The following is a 14,110-nucleotide window of genomic DNA, read 5'->3' on the forward strand; positions in this document are numbered from 1 at the left end:
ATTACTCTACCCACCACAAGGTAAATCTTATGAAGGTAGAGATTTTGGCAGGTGTCATGAAAGAGATGATCTCTCAGCATCTGAAATATGGTATGTGCTCAGTAAATACTTTTCGAGAGATTGCATTAGTTTTATGTGCTGTGTAACAAATTGCCACAAATGAAGCAGCTTAAAGCCACGTGCATTTATCATCTCACAGTTTTCCTTGGGTCAGGAGTCCGACATGGCTTACGTCTCTGCTCAGGGTCTCATAATGCTGCTATAATCCCATTAGATGTCAGCTGGGCCACATTATTCCCTGAAATATATGATTCTCTTCCAAGGTGTTTGGTTGTGTTTTTTTTTTAATATTTCATTTATTTATTCATGAGAGACACAGAGAGAGAGATAGAAAGAGAGAGAGAGAGATGCAGAGACACAGGCAGAGGGAGAAGCAGGCTCCATGCAGGGAGCCCGATGTGGGACTTGAGCCCAGGACTCCAGGATCACGCCCTGGGCCAAAGGCAGGCGTGAAACTGCTGAGCCACCCAGGGATCCCTGGTGTTTGGGTATTGTTTTTGGTTTTGGGTTTTTTGGGTTTTTTTTTTGGGGGGGGGGCAGGATTCAGTTCATGCAGCTTTAAAACTTGGCTGCTGGCTTTAGCCAGGGACCACTCTTGGCTCCTCGTTTCATGTTGCCTTCACAAGCCCTCCCAGAAGAATCTCTTCCTTTGCTCTGTTAAATAGTCTTATACATAGTAATGTAATCTTAGGCGTGGCTACCCCATAATACCCACAGGTCCTACTCATTCTCCAGGAGGGAGGGTTATACAGAATGCTGTGTATCAGAGAGTGGGAATCTTGGGGGCCATCCTGGAATTCTGCTTACAAAAATAACTGCATTTTAAAAAAAGGAAAGCTAAGCCTTATACAATGGTGTCTTGGTTTTAAAAGACTTAAAGATAACGTTCTTTTAAGTTTTCCTATTAACTGGGATGTGGAGGCTTTTACATCCTAGCAAAAGTTTCAGGGGGCATCTGGGTGGCTCAGTAAGTTCAGTATTGGACTTCAGGACAGGTCATGACCTCTGGGTCCTGGGATCAGGCCCCGAGTGGGGCTCCATGTTCAGTGGGGAGTCTGCTCCTCCTCCCTCTGCCCCTCATCCCACTCCTGCACTCTTCGTCTCAAGTAGCAAGAATAAAACCTTTTTTAAAAGGGAAAAACAAAAGCTTCCGTGTGAGTGGGAGTAAAGGAGGAGAAGGACAATTGTGAGAGAAAGGAGAACTGACTTAACATCTTGACATGATTCAAGCATATCTGTTTCAGGGACGTGTATCCCCGGGAGGCTCTGGAAACTGAATTCCCTTAACACTATCTGTGCCCCTGCACGTCTTCACGTACCCTCCAGACAGAAGTATTCTGTAGCTCAAAGCCCAATGATACAGCCTATGTGAGGACTGTCACTTACATCAAACACTAGCAGTCACCTGACATCATGGCTTGCCTCCAGCCATTTCTTGGAGCTGCTGCTACAAAACAGTAGTTGCCGAAATGAAAAGGCTTCCACAACTCCCCCCTCCCACGCCACCTTATCTGTCCCTTCGGATGCCTTGACCATTTCCTCCAAGGCATCTCAAACAGTCTCCACACTTTCATTTCATCCACCAGCATACTTTCTTCTCCTCCTTCTTCTTCTTCTTCTTCTTCTTCTTCTTCTTCTTCTTCTTCTTCTTCTTCTTCTTCTTCTTCTTCTTCTTCTTCTTCTTCTTCTTCTTCTTCTTCTTCTTCTTCTTCTTCTTTTTTTTTTTGGCTTTAGTTTTTGTAAAAGATCCACAATTATCATTTTCATACATCTTGTCAGCCTTTAAAGGTCAAAATACATGACAGAAATAAAGACCAAGACTTAGAAACTGTATGTTGCAGAATCCACCCACCTCTGATGATGAGGGTAGCATGGTAGAGAAAGCTCATCAGCCAAATGTGTATTGTACTACTTTTCCATCGGCTGAAATTGAAGTTAGAAAGTCCTAGCTTCTCCTGGCTGAAAACTTGAATGCAGTCAAATCACAGGGGAAGCTTGAAAACATGTAAATGTGCTCAAATGAACATGTAATCAAGTCTCTTGTGTTGGAATGCTTCCGTCAGGATTTATGCACACGTGTGTGTGTGTGTGTGTGTGTGTGTCTGAGGAATAGGATGATACTAGTAACTGTAGAGCAAGTCAGGTTGCATGAAAGGTATTAAAATAAGTAAAAGTGTTTAGGTGGAAGCATAGTTGAGTTGACAGTGACAAGGGACATAGGAAGATACCCAGTGGGGAAACGGAGTGAGTGAAGCTGAGTCACATTGGTGGAGCAGTAAGAGGAGACCCTAAAGAAGAGCATCCAAAGCTGAGCAAGAGTCACAGTTACCTAATATATAAAATTAGTCTGGAACCTGAAAAGTTGTCCAATTCCTAAACAATAGTGCCATCTCATTCTGTATGTTGGAAATATTTCCAGTCCCCTTATTGCTACATGAATTCTTAAGATGAATCCACATTTTGAATCTAACTGGGTCAATTTCTATTTCTTCTGACAGGGATATGATTTTAGAAGTTCTTCTTTTTAAAACAGCTAAATATACTTTGTTTATACCAAAATATATGAATGTGATTACTATGTATTTTAAATTGCAAATGTCTTTTTTAAAAGATTTCATTTACTTATTTGACAGAGAAAGACAGAATGCCAAAGAGCATAAGCAGGGGGCATAGCAGCAGGAGAAGGAGAAGCAGGTTCCCTGCTGAGCAAGGAGCCCAATGCAGGACCCTGGGATCACAACCTGAGCCAAAGGCAGATGCTCAACTGCATGAGCCACCCAGGTGCCTCTAAATTATAAATGTTTTAATCTACTTCCTAAAGATATGATTTCATCTTCTAAAATGTGTGTTTATGTGTATTCTAGAAAAATGTCTGGAAAATATGCCAAAATATTATCCACAATTAATTCTGGGATTATGCAATTTTTTAATCTAAATTTTTCCTCTTTTTGCTTTGTATTTTACTTATTTATTTTTAACAACTAGTAAGTATGGCCAACTCTGCCTCAAAAACAAATCTGCGTTGTTTTGAAATTGAAAAAAAAACATTGTAAAACGCTACTCATTAAAAAAAGAAATGCACACGAACTTTTTATAAAAATATGCTTCTTAGAGAAATTATATATTTTTAAGCAAGACATTCTGACAAAATAGAATTACCCCATTAGACTATAGGCCTCTAAGAAAGGATCTCTTCTGGGTTGTTCTCTGTGCTCCCAGTGTCTAGAAAGATATTGATCATGAAGCAGGTGCTCAACCAATATTTGTTACATGGACAATACTCTTCATATAAAATAACCAAAATATTAACATACCTACTTATTATCATCATCACTGTACATCTATTATTAATTTCTAACTTCACAAGGAAGGCTAAATATAGAAAACCTCTTAGTCTGTGCCCTCATATCCCTTTCTCAAGTACACAATGTAATATAGGAAACAATCTCAAATAAATGAAATATAATTAAAAGGCTACCCATTGTTTACCCAGAAAAAATCATGAGCAAGAGCATTACAGACACTCCACTCATGATGATTAATTGCCATTTTGAAGTCCTGAGAGTTAAGGATGACCGCCACCTCCCATGTTGATTATGTTCATCAAGCACATTCTAGTCTACTCTACTTCATAAATTAACCCTCCTTGGAAAAAAAGCTTTTTTGTTCACCTTTAGTTGGAAATTAATATGAATGATTACCTACTAGATAGCTGGTTTTCAACTCTGATTGGACATTAGAATCACAGGGGAATACACAGTGCTGATGAAGAGCTCCACCCCAAGGAAACCATAATCCTAGGGATGCAGGCTCTGGAAACTATGTGGTGGGGAGTAGTCGTTTGCAGCCAGGATGGAAAAACTTTACATTAGATTGTGAGCTTCTTAAGTTTAGGAACCATGTCTTATTTTTTTTTCATTTTTTAAAAGATTTTATTTACTTATTCATGCTAGACACAGAAAGCGAGGCAGAGACACAGGCAGAGGGAGAAGCAGGCTCCATGCAGGGAGGCTCATGTGGGATTCAATCCCAGGAGAGCCCATGGCAGATGCTCAACCACTGAGCCACCCAGGGCCCCCTTTGTTTCCTTTTTATCCCAGTTGATTACCAGTCCTTTTATGAGGCCTCTTAAAAGTCATTGTGCAATTTAAGCTCTAATAACTTTAGAAGTGTAAATGAGGGGATCCCTGGGTGGCTCAGCGGTTTAGTGCCTGCCTTCAACCCAGGGCATGATCCTGGAGTCCCGGGATCGAGTCCTACATCAGGTTCCCTGCATGGAGCCTGCTTCTCCCTCTGCCTGTGTCTCTGCCTCTTTCTCTGTCTCTCATGAATAAATAAATAAAATCTTTTTTAAAAAAGTGTAAATGATACTAATTTACAACAAGCCTCATGTGAAAGTTCTATTTCAACTTCACATATACTTATTTATTTCTAGGACTTCTGATCAACAGACCTTTTTAAAAAAAAAAATTATTTGAGAGAAAGTGAGTGAGAAAGAGAAAGAGCAGGAGTAGGGGGAGGGACAGAAGAAGAGGGAGAAGCAGACTCCCCACTGAACAGGGAGCCAGATGCTGGGGCTCCATCCAGGACCCTGGGATCATGACCTGAGCTGACCTGCTCACACAGCCGCTTGACCAACTGAGCCACCCAGGTGCCCCAATCAACAGACTTTTAATTTCAGTTTATTGATTTAGTCTTTCTGAATAAAGGTGCCAAATACTGCCTGAAATTAATTAAACTATTAATTTAGCTCAATAATAAAAGTATGCATTAATTAAAGTTCATAATTAGGTAAAAATTTAAAATGTTATTCAAAATATATGTTATTTATAATATAAAATATATAAATGTACTTATTCAAAATACAAAATCAAAAAAGTGTAGAAGGAATAAAAGTAGGGGTGCCTAGGTGGTTCATTTGGTTAAGGAACCAGCTCTTGATTTCGGATCAGGGTCCTGGGGTGGAGCCCTAGTTGGGCCCAGCAGCAAGTCTGCTTGGGATGCTCTCTCTCCCTCTCCCTCTGTCCCTCCTCCATGCTCACACACATTCTCTGTCTCTCTAAAATAAATAAATAAATCCTTAAAAAAAAAGAAAAGTAATGAGCTTTTTTCAAGTTTTCTTATTTGTAGGCTTGTAGTATTTATACATGTGCAAATATTAAAATTTATAACTACACTAAAACTTTAGGAATTTGCTGAATGGTAAGGGACCAGTACTTGTATAGTTGAATTCTGCATCAGATTGCTGACATCCACTATCTATTAAAGGTCTTGTTTCAGTCTTTTTTCTCAAGTAAAGGCACAGATGCCTTTGATTCCATGTAAAAAAAAAAAAAAAAACTGGTTTAAGAAATAAAATTTATTTTCACCTAACAAGAAGTCTGGAGTTCAGTAGTTGCTGACATTGATTTAGTGTTCGACAGCATGAGGGCAGCACTAAGCTTTTCTACTGCAAGAGGGCTTCCATAACATCAGACTATACATTCAAATTCCTGGCAGAAAAGGGGGGTCAGGGTACTGCCAATGGTGAGACGAGTATTTTTGTCAGAAAAAAAATATTATATTTTTCCCTGAATTCCCCCAGTGGATTTCCACTTATGTTTTATTAGCTAAAGACAATTATAACATACTTCCACCTTCTAGTTATGTGGGTTACTGGGATATTGAGTATTTAATTTTTCCATCTCCTGTTTTGTTGGCAGGCAATAGAGGAGCATTGGGCACGGGTTAGCTAGCCAAAAATTCCTGTCATCCCTCATCTTGTTATGTATTTCTCACCTTCTTTCTTCTATTCTATCTATTGGGTGTGAAGTCAACTGCTTCTAAAGCTAAGGTATTTAGACAATATTCTTTTTCTTCTAAAAAAGTTAAAAAAAAAAAAAAGAATCAAAATTCTTCTTTTAAGATACTCTTTCCCAATGGTAAATGTTGCAGTCACAAATTTGCTTTTTCAATAAAGGGGAAAAAATATTCTCTTTATTTTTTAATTTTTTTATTAAATAGATTTTATTTATTTATTCATGAGAGAGACACACAGAGAGAGGCAGAGACACAGGCAGAGGGAGAAGCAGGCTTCATGCAGGTAGCCTGACGTGGGACTCTATCCTGGGTCTCCAGGATCACACCCTGGGCTGAAGGCGGCGCTAAACCACTGAGCCACCCAGGCTGCCCAATTTATTCTCTTTAAATGGTGGAACAAATATGGTTAAAAAAAAAAAAAAGTCGTTAATGAAACTAGCTGGGTATCTATCTGCAAAGTGCCATCAGTGAGAAGCATACAACAGGAAAATGATAAGTTCTACTTGATGTCTTGTTGAGACATTTCATTTTTCTTTAGTTTAAACTACATCATAGGCTATTGTACTTTTATTTAAAAAAAGTTCTTCTTTTAAAGTCTCATTGAATGCTTTACTTTGACCTTGACCTCATTCTTTGGTGTCTGCTTTTTAAACTTTATATTTTACTGTTTCCTCCTGAATGGGATTTCAGACACAATCCTAAATTTTAGTTGTCAGGCTTTTTCTTTTTTCTTTTTTTCTGGCAAGACTATGGTTCTTACCCTCATCCATTAATCATCGTACGGAATTGAATGTTGTTGGTTTTTTTTTTTTTTTCTTTCTTATAGTCCTGTTTCTAAAGAAAGGCATTCCAGAATGTACCAGTTTATAAATACATTTTCTAAAAAGCAACAAAAAATTAAAGAAAAAAACAAATTCTTAAACATATAGAGCATTTTCTATTAGAAAAAAAAGTTTAGGTTATTGGTATAGTTATATATATATATATATATATATATTCAGATAAGAATCAGCTGTATTCATTAAATTTATCATTTTTAATAGGATTAAAACATGTTACAAGATACTTTCAGTAGTTTAAGTCACTGTTATTGTATATAATAAGTATTGATAAGTAGAAGTAGAAAAGAGAGACTCCCAAATTCAGAACCTACTAAAACTTGCAGAGTTTGGATGCCTAGGAAGCACTGATGCCAAAGAAATATGTTTGTGGCTCTAAGAAAGGAATTCCTAACTGCATTTGCTTGAGTTAAACACAAATTAATCAGAATTCTTATATTGCATATCTCGTTAATTGTGGGGCCTAATTGTATTCTTATGGTATAACTGGGATTTTACTGACTGTAGATGTATTCAATCATCTGTTCATTCAACAAATATTTACTGGACACTATCTGATGATGTGCTTGAAACTCTGTTGAGTACTGGGATACTGGATTCTGGGTACATCACTGAACCAGACAGAGGGGTCTCTGTTACCACGGCATATATAGATTCATGAGAAAAACAACAGACAAAAGATAATGTATAAGTAAGCACCCAGAGACAGACTGAATTATAAATTGTAATAAGTAAGCATGATGGAGAACAAGACCCTACTGTTGACTGAATAACAAGTTAAAATCCTTTCAGGTCGGAATGTTTATAAAGAGATTTGACCAACAGGAAGTATAAAGTGATGCAAATGGCAGGAGGAGAGATTATTCCTGGCAGATGGAACAGGGCACTAGAGGTTCCAGAAGTATAAATGGGATCTGTGCCTTTAGGAAGCAAAGGGAAGGGCATCTGGATGGCCCAATTGGTGAAATGTCCAACTCTTGGTTTTGTTCCCATCATGATCTCAGGGTAGTGATTTCAGGGTCATGGGATCGAGCCCTGTATCTGGCTCCACACTCAGCGTGTAATCTGCTTAAGATTCTCTCTCCCTCTTCCTCTCCCTGTCTCCTCCCACCATGCTTTCTCTCTCTCTCTCTCTCAAATAAATTAATCTTAAAAGAAGAAGAAGAAGAAGAAGAAGAAGAAGAAGAAGAAGAAGAAGAAGAAGAAGAAGCAGAGGGAAGGCTAGTGTGTCTGGAGCATTTTGAGCAAAAAGAATATGTATATATGACATGAGGTTAAAGAAAAAGGCTGCGGGTCAGATCATGTAAATCCATACCAAGTCATTCTAAGGATTTGAAATTTTGTCCCACATAGCATTTGACATTTCTTCCCACAAGGAAGGTATTGAAGAACTTTGAACAAGGTAGGCAATATGATCAGGTTTTATATTTTTTAAAAGGTTGTATGGAAAATGTATTGGTGGGAAATAAGACAAATCTGAAAAGGAATTTCTCACAAGAACTTTGCAAATGTTACATATTCTTCTTTATTGGGAATAGGGAAATCAGTAGAAATTACTGCAGCTATCTAGGGGGAAAAGTGAGAGCTGCTTGGACTGGGGTGGTAGCCATGTTAGTGCAGAGGAATGGATGGGAATTTCAAACACAGAGAACAGGACCTATTGAAAGAGTGGAAGTGAATATGAGGAAAAAGCAGGAATGACAGTTGATTCCCAAGATCTGGCTTGAGGAGAAGATCAGGAAAGAGTGATCTTTCCAGAAGCTCTGGAAAGAGAGGTCAAGAATTTAGTTTTGGGAACTAACACACTTGATCCATGCAGCCTCTTGCAGCTTATTTATCAAAACTGGAATAATGCAAAGATTAGCATGACCCCTTCACAAGGGTGGTGCACACTTTGTGAAGTATTGCATAATTAAAAAAAAAAAAAACCCTCACATTAGTGGAAGGAAAAGTATAAAGGAAAAACAAACTAAATAAAGAGCGTTACTAAGAAAGAATAAAGGAGTAACATCAAGTATATTACTTTATACACTAAACACAAATTAATTCAAGTCTCTTACAGAAAGACAAGATGTCAAATTTGGTTTTAGAAAAAAAAGGTTATCTGTTATATACAACAACCATACTTAATGATATGATTGAGCCCTGTGATAGAGTTAGAAAATACAGGGATGATCAAAAAGATGTTAAGAAATTCGAATAAAAAAATCAGAAATGGCAAATACCAGTCCAGGTGAAATATAAGGATAAGAAAATAGGACAGAGAGACAATATGTTAGAATACAAAGCATAATCATGAAAGAAATACAGCAAACATAGGCCTATGCATCCAATAACGTGGCAACTACACTCCTATAAAATATACTATTAGTAATATCTATCAAGAGAATATCATGAAATACCTTTGGGAGGGGAGATTTTAATATCTCTTTCAGCATCTATCATATCTGGAAGATAGAAAAAAGGAATGCCAATTAGTAATACATAACTCTATCAAAAATTTTCAAATTCTGTGTGTTAAGATTCAGCTGTCTGGGGGCAGCCGGGGTGGCTCAGTGGTTTAGAGCCGCCTTCAGCCCAGGGCATGATCCTGGAGATCCGGGATCAAGTCCCACATCGGGCTCCCTGCATGGAGCCTGCTTCTCCCTCCACCTGTGTCTCTGCCTCTCTCTCTCTCTCAGTCTCCCATGAATAAATAAAAAAAATCTTATTAAAAAAAAAAGAGAGATTCAGCTGTCTGGGTAGGCAGTTCAGGACTGAGAATAGCGCCTTTGTGACTCTGCTTCTACATAGAGTGCTTCTCCATGGCCACATAGGCATTTAACTAATAGGTGATGATTCTTTTAACGTCTCAGACTTTCAAAAATTAGAGGCTGGCATTTGTCTGACCATTGCTTGTTTTAGTTCCATTACAGTGGGACAAAAGTTTTAGGACATTAAGACAAGAGATCATTTAAAAAGGTTTTTTTCTACTCCTTTATTATCAAGTCAAGAAAATCCTAAGCAATAAGCAGATAGTACATGCAGTCTTTACAGTCCTCTGGCAAAGGTGACATTTCTTCAAAGTCCCTGGACACTTAACCTCACCTCGCTTATTTGGTCTTTGGGCAAACACATAAAACAGCTTTGCTTACAGCCCACAGACAGGCTTGCAAGCAATTACCTAGCAATGACTTGAATGTGGTAATACGTTCCAACTTGTTTTATTACCTTCCCTGGGGCAGAAACCAAGACCCCAAGTGACATCCAATTATAATTCTTAATTCATTTGAGGCATGTTGAATGCTGACACCAAATCACAACATCCTTAACCTCACTTGGGTGCCAAAAGACAAGATTTTCTTCTATTCTCTAAAATAAACTTCAAGTAGCAAATATACATAATTGGCTAGACAAAGAGGGATTTCTCACAGGAATTTGCAATATGTGTAATTTATCTTCTCTCCTTGTTACAGTATGTATAATTTATCTTGTGGGAAATGAATGGGAAAAGGGCACAGGGGTCTTTTTGCAACTTGGTTATTAGTCACAATTTATTAATACCATATTCTTCCCAAGAGAGATGAGTAATGCCATAGCCCCATGATATCAGAGGCTAAGGAGGGGCTCCCATAACATGGCATACTGCAGGTAGAGTAAGATGAGGATACTGGCCATGGAAGAAAGGGAAAGACACTGATTAAAAGTAATTCTAGATTTTTCTGAGAAGGCTCAGAATAAGGATCACGTTTTGGAAGATAAATTAATTCAATTTAAAACAAATGAAATGTTTTTCGCAAATGTGAATATCCATCAAGTAGCTGGAAGTATAAGAGATGTCTAGAAGACAGATTAACAGGGAGAGTTGTTATTTGGGTTTAATTCACACAGAGGCAATGATGTTTATGGGTATTAACTGAGTACCTTTTTAGAAAATATTTTCTTTTTGTTTTTTAAGATTTATTAATTTGAGAGAGAGAGAGAGAAAACTCTTGAGTGAGAGAAAGGGCAGAGGGAGAGAACCTTCAAGCATACTCCCCCCTGAGTGTGGAGCTCAACACAGGGCTGGATTCCAGGACCTATGAGATCATGACCTGAGCCGAAACCAAGAGTTGGATGCTTAACCGACTTGAGCCACCCAGGTGCCCCTAGAAAACATTTGCCAACTTCAGTCTTTTGATTCCAACTAGTTGCCATTTTCAGTCTATCACTCTGTGTCTTTAGAAGAGTGCAGAAGGGGAGGTGGGTGGAGGTTGGGGTAACTGAGTGATGGGCATTAAGGAAGGCACGTGATTAGCTGAGCCCTGGGTGCTATCCGTGGGTAAATTGAATTTAAACAAGTAAATAAAAAAGAAGAGTTAGAGAAATTAGAACAATGATGCCCTCTGCTAGAGGAGGACGTTTGTCAATGGAGCCACAGAGTGAGCCAATGAAGGCAGCAAAAGCCAGTGGAAGCAGACACTTGCTTATTCAGCTAGACTCCAGTTATGCTTCCTTCCTCTTACTGGTGGTTCCTGAGCTCCCTCAGGGGTTACATAACCTGCAGCTGTATGACTCACTTGCCCACTGCCTTGACTGCCTTGTTCTGTTCACCACTCTAAGCAGTAAAAGTGCTTTAATTTACTGATTGCCTGCCCCCCTCATCCCATAAAAATTCTTTGGAAGACCTGTATAAATCCCTCTTGTGGACCTTGCATCACTATAGCCACTCCCAATCCCACTTCACAGTAAGAATAATACCTGACCCCAGGGGCCCTAGGCCATCCCTCGGTTTTAATGCTTGTAATACTAACTGCCAATTATTAAGAATTTCCTATGCTAAATATAGTGCTGATCCCTTTAAGTGTTCAACTCTTGACCCTCCAATATGCCTATGACATTTATGTTGTAATTATTATTTTACCGTCAAAGGAACTAAGATCAGAAAAAAAACAGGATGACGTAGGTAAGGTCAGTGACTCGGTTATTTAGTGCAGGAGCTACACGTCAACCTCAGGTCTGCCTAACAGCAAAGCCCAGGTTTTTCTATAGCATCCGGTACCTGGTGTAAACGCTCTATCCTCAGTGAGTCCTTGATAGTCGTACCTAGAACAACACCTGCCCCCAGTCACATCTTGTTCTTGCCCTGCCTTGTTTTCCTTCATACTGATCACTGACGAGTTGATTTGTTTATCGTCTGTCTCCATGACTAGAATTTAAGCTCCCAGAGAGGAGGGACTCACCATTTTTGTTTGTTGCTGCCTTCTCCCACGTGTGAGGCAAAGCCTGGCAATAGTTGTATTTCAATAAATAGTTTCTCTAACATATAAATGTATAATTCCAGAACTGTTGTTATTTCAGTTCCTAAGTACACATCCCTCAGTATTTTCCCTGTGAGGATGAAGACAAAGTTATATAAAAAAATGAAGAAAAGATACCAGAGGCAAACAGCAGGATTAACTAATGTTTTTTGACATTAAGCATACATCCACACATTGCGGTATTCCAGCCCCATCTTGCTGACTGGTTTCCTAGTTGATTTACAGTGCTATAGCCAACATTTCCCAAATCTCAGTGGCTCACACGAGGAAGCATTTATTTCCTGCTCACTTGACATGAAGGCTGCAGGTTGGCTGCAGCTCTGCCGGGCTTGACTTAGCTCTATGTATCTTCACATTCTTGGTCCCAAGCTAAAGGACGGCCACCACCTGGGTCACGCTGTTCCCCTAACAGAAAGCAGATGCTCAAAGAGGGACATGGGCTATCCACAGAAGCACATTCAATATTATGTCTATTCATATTCCATTAACCAAAGCCAGTGACGTGATCAAATCAATGTCAATGGGGAAAAACAATGCATATAGGAATCCAGGGCAAGATCAGAGAGTGAGTAATGCCATATAATACATAGGTATTATATTTCTAGATCTCTATATCTAAGATCTTTTCCATTACTGATTACACCAATTTATAAATGACTCCTTATATTTTTTATCAAGTTTTTTCTTCCCTAAGTACACATCACTTGTTTCTACTGAATGTTCTCCAGATTTTAATTATTCTTTTCTTCCCCAATTTGTGTGAACTGTGACTCTTAATATGAATTTCTAAGTTACTAATTTTCAAATTTGGTCTCACTCATAAATTTAATCTTATTTAGTCAAATATGAATGAAGTACATGAAAACCAAGGTCACTGGAAAGACTTTTTTTCTTTTTGAACACAGAAATCTCATGAGATGATTTTTCAATAACAAAATCAATAGAGTATTTGATTCTTCAGCTGTAAAATACCCAACCTGCTTCATCAGAGAAAATACAATCTTAGTTTTAAAGACTTCCCTAAGTATCATGACAATTTTGCTGTTCTTGGAACTTTATCAATATTTCATTATGATATTCTTCTCTGTAGGAGAACCTAAGAAAAATATTCTATTAATCATGGAGATATTAAAACTATCTGTCACTTGTAGCATGCATATGTAATAAAGTAATCAGATAAAATTGATATCAGAGACAAATGGTCCACATTAAAAATGTCTGCTCGAAGTTTTAAAATTGCTCCTTTTATGATGATCTCAATAACTAAACCTTTCAATCTGCAAATGAAGATAAATGCTAAGATAATTTTTTAGACCCTGAATTGTAAAACAGAATAAAAAGAGGCCTAAAGTGACTAACGGTGTAAGAGCTAAAAAAAATGCTTCCAAACTTTTCAAGACAAATTATCTTTAACCTACTGGCTATTTTCTTGGACATTTACTTTAAATTCTCCATAACTTTATTTAAAAAAAAAAAAAGACTGTTAAATCTGTTAAAGAAACTAATAGAACCATGAATGCATGAAGCATGTGAACTTATTTTTTAATATATATATATATATACATATATAAATCATATATATATATATGAGTTTCAGTTTAAAATTGTGTATCTAGGGGTGCCTGGGTGGCTCAGGTGGTTAAGTGTCTATTTTTGGCTCAAGTTATAGGGATCAAGCCCCATGCTGGGCTCCTTGCTCAATGGGAAGCCTGCTTCTCTCTCTTCCTCTGCCTTCCCCCTGTTCATGCTCGCTCTCTTTCTCTCTCAAACAAACAAAAAATCTTCAAAAATTTTTAAAAATAAAATTGTAAATCTAAATAGTTGGAATAGAAACAGTATATCCTATATGCCCTAGAGGATAATCTATTTTTTAAAAAATGAGTTGGAATTAGGTCAATGAAAATGCTACATGACAAAGATTGTTATCGGGTTCCCAATATCACTTTTCCCAACTTCCTCACCAGTGGAATCCTGATTTGGTTCAGAAAGACAAAGTTTCTGCTTTAAAAATCTCACTTTCACAGACTTCAGACTTCCCGAGAACATTTAACCTAGTTCTGACCATGAAATTTAAGCAAAAACCTATTGGGAGAGACCCCTAGTAAAGTAATTGTCACTCAGTGCCCGTAAATG

The 14,110-nt window shown here is 38.0% G+C and overlaps 1 long non-coding RNA gene and 1 pseudogene across 2 annotated transcripts in view; one reads left to right on the forward strand and one right to left on the reverse strand.

Moving 5' to 3' along the window:
• The window catches only part of LOC111092000, a 94,974-nt gene that overhangs the window by 27,574 nt on the left and 53,290 nt on the right, over positions 1–14,110 (reverse strand). For both annotated transcript variants that reach the window (XR_005377229.1, XR_005377228.1), the window contains exon 2: positions 9,101–9,145. This is a non-coding gene — a long non-coding RNA (uncharacterized LOC111092000). The remainder of the gene's footprint in view (positions 1–9,100; positions 9,146–14,110) is intronic.
• Positions 8,515–8,614, forward strand: LOC119865507 (annotated as a pseudogene).

The sequence above is a fragment of the Canis lupus genome, chromosome 23 (assembly GCF_011100685.1).
Source record: "Canis lupus familiaris isolate Mischka breed German Shepherd chromosome 23, alternate assembly UU_Cfam_GSD_1.0, whole genome shotgun sequence".
In the NCBI taxonomy this organism is placed as follows: Eukaryota; Metazoa; Chordata; class Mammalia; order Carnivora; family Canidae; genus Canis; species Canis lupus.